Consider the following 3399-nt stretch of genomic DNA (forward strand, 5'->3'; position numbering starts at 1 on the left):
CTGTCAAGAGAATATGGTTATGTAGAGTGTCCAGATGCATTGCAATAAACTTAAAAATGAATGTGTAAATGTCTATATATAGGCATATTGCAAAATTCTCAGTCTAAAGCTGAGCCAGAGGAAGAATTTTCCTTGCTCCTGCCCCTTCAGATCAAAAGCAACCCACCTTGAACTTTGTTGGCTGGTGTCAAAGCTGACCCAGGAGCTTGGGTTTCCTTTGCAGAGCCTTGGCCTCTGAGCTGGCCAGATGGAGCTGCCAGGCAGATGGAGCCCCTTGGGAGGGAACTCTTTAGAGCCACTCCCCACTGCTGGCCTAATGGGCTGAAAAGCTGAACTGGGAGGTGGATCTGAGGGCATTTCTCAGTAGGGGTGGATTCCCCTTCCTCCAGCTCTCCATCTCCACCTTCCCAAAGAAATAAACCCCAACACCCCTAAACTGATAAGGGAATAGTACTTGAAGCTGTCTTACTCTGACCTGAGTATGGGAAGGATGGGCACCATCTCACTTTCCCCTGAGTGTGCAACATTGATCTTCAGAAAAGTGTTTATGGGGCAGCAGATTCAAGCTTCTCCAGTATGACAGAACCAGGTGTCTTTAATATGCATTTGTAGGGGAAGAAGAAAAAAAATTCCCCCTTCTGGAATCTCAAAAGGCAATGTTTTGGAGGGGTTGTGGGTGCAATGGAAGAAGTGAAATGTCTTCTCTTGTCTGTTCCACTGCCTGCTGTGACTAGAGTGTTTTCTGTCTGAAAGGGAAAATGCTGGCTTTGATTTTAATTTGAACTTCATACAGAATTCAGGCATTCTGTGAGTTGAGATAATTGACATTGGGGAAAACTTCCTCGGATTCTGCTGAGAATAAACTGTCACCTTGTTGTTTGGAATAACACAGCCTGAAGGATTCAGAAGCAGATCATAAATTAGTTTTGTTTTGCTTCTGTTCAGTGCAAGATGAAATCCTTGTTTTATCGGTAAGTCTTAATGTCTTGTGATTAATTTAAGAGACATGCAGCACTGCAGAAGCTACACCCTTGGTTTTGTTTAGCCTTAACTGGGCTATGCTTCAGTTAATGTCTCCTTATTTTGAAGCAATGAATATCACAGGGATGCATGTGAAGGGAAAGGGTTGTTCCCTCCTCTTCTTAAAGATCTGAATGATGGGACACTTCTTGAAATTGTGGAAGAATCTTGCCCAAATTCCAGGATTGATGAAAAAATAAAATAAAATTGGCTTTTAAAAAGATAATGAAAATGGGACTAATATAGGGAGGAAATGAACTTTTAGACTCTCAAGTGCCACAAATGATTTTCCTCGATCTTCTTTCCTCAGGAGCTTAAATTCTGTCCTTTTGCTCCAGAAGAGCTCTGGCAAATGAAATTTCTCTAAGCCAGAATACTTCTAGTAAAACCAGGAGAGATCAGATTTCTTGATTTCAAGTTGAAGACGAATAAGCAGACTGATATGAAATATGTTGCATAAGGCTTTAGAATAAATTAGGCAGAAATCACTTGATATTTTTGGTAGCACCAGTGTGTTTCTAGTATGTTCAGACACTCAGGAAAGGAAAATATCCCTTGAAGATTTGAGTCTTTTAGCATGCTGCCCTTAAGGTTTTCTTCATCTTTTATGCTTTGATATTGCTGGGATCATGGGCTTAATATTTAATACTTGTTCCAGAGAACCACAGAATGGAATAATAGCAGACATGACTCAAACTGTGATTTTAAAAGTTGCCAACTATGACACTGTTTGACCAACTATAGAAACATGTGTGCATCAGGAGGCAGAGATAGACTCGGAGGGCAGAGGTGAAACAAATACCACCAAAGTTAGGCAATTTGTACATTTTCCAGCATTAATCTATTGGGAATAAACACGTGCTGTCTGTGCTCCAGCAATCCAAAGAAACACTCATACCTCTCTGGGCAACAAAGTGACTACTACTTGAGCAGTCAGAGCTGCAGTTCTAAGGCACAATCCAGAGAACATGGGAAGGGATAAAATAGTGAAAGTTTTCTGCTCTGTATTGCACTGCTCAGAAAGTGGTCTTGAAAATCTGCCTGTGGTTGCTCACAGAGTCCCAGTACATTGGTGTGTTGTAGTGGGAATAGTACACAGGATAGGAAAAGATCAGATTTGAAGTGTGATGTTGGACCTTGGTAGAACAGAGAGCGCAGGAGAGGCAGTGCAGAGAAGAAGCGAAGGTAGAGCACAGTTAAGGCCCTTAAAAGCAAAGGCTGTGAGTGCTCAGTTTTTGGAGATGGATGGCTGTAGGCTACAAGGAAGTCAGGAAAACTGTATCTCTAGGAAAATGGGATGTTGAAGGTGATGAGAGGGCTGGAGCAGCTCTCCTCTGGAGCCAGGCTGGGAGAGTTGGGGTGTTCAGTCTGGAGAAGAGAAGGCTCCAGGGAGATTTTAGAGCACCTTCCAGTGCCTGAAGGGGCTCCAGGAAAGCTGGGGGGAGACTTCGGACAAGGACTTGGGGTGAGAGCACCAGGGGGAATGGATTAAAACTGGGAGAGGGGAGATTGAGGTGAGACATGAGGTGGAAATTCTTTGCTGTGAGGGTGGTGAGACCCTGGCCTAGGTTGCCCAGGGAAGCTATGGCTGCCCCATCCCTGGCAGTGTTGAAGGGCAGGTTGGATGGGGCTTGGAGCAGCCTGGGCTGGTGGGAGGTGTCCCTGCTCATGCAGGCAGGTTGGGACTAGATGATCTTTAAGGTTCCTTCCAACCCAAACTATTCCGTGATTCTATGGTTTCTAAGGTAAGGGGCACTCCTGGTAGAGAAGCAATGATCAGAAAAAGGCAAGGAAGTTTCAGTCATTGGTGTATATGGAAGAGAACATGAGTTATTGTGAGCAAAGGAGAGATGGGTCAGTGCCACCTACCTCAGGCTTCCCCGTATTCACCTGAGGAGTTTCCAGTTGGTGGTACAGAGATTGCTCTGCCCATGCAGGGGGTTGGGACTGGTTGTTCTTTAAGGTCCCTTCCACCCAAACCATTCTTTGATACAAATATTTATCACGCATTCAATCTGCAGCCATTTTAGCAATGTGGGAATGTTTTGTGCACTACTGGCAAGGACTGTTTTTTTGGGTGCACTTGGAGAAAAATACGTATTTATTTATTTTTTTTTTTTTTTTGTGGATGAAGAAAGCATATAAGGAGAAAGAGTAGAGGAATATTTCTAGGATGGGGCTAGGGTCAGCAGTGGCAGTGAGTGAGGGGCTGATTCTTTAAGAACAAAGGTCAAAGCTCTGTATGTTACTTATCATAGAATCATAGAATCCTAGGGGTTGGAAGGGACCTCGAAAGATCATCTAGTCCAACCCCCCTGCCAGAGCAGGGTCACCTAGAGCACATCACACAGGAACGCATCCAGGTGGGTTTTGAATGTC

The sequence above is a fragment of the Chaetura pelagica genome, unplaced genomic scaffold (assembly GCF_000747805.2).
Source record: "Chaetura pelagica isolate M959 unplaced genomic scaffold, ChaPel_1.0 scaffold558, whole genome shotgun sequence".
NCBI lineage: Eukaryota > Metazoa > Chordata > Aves > Apodiformes > Apodidae > Chaetura > Chaetura pelagica.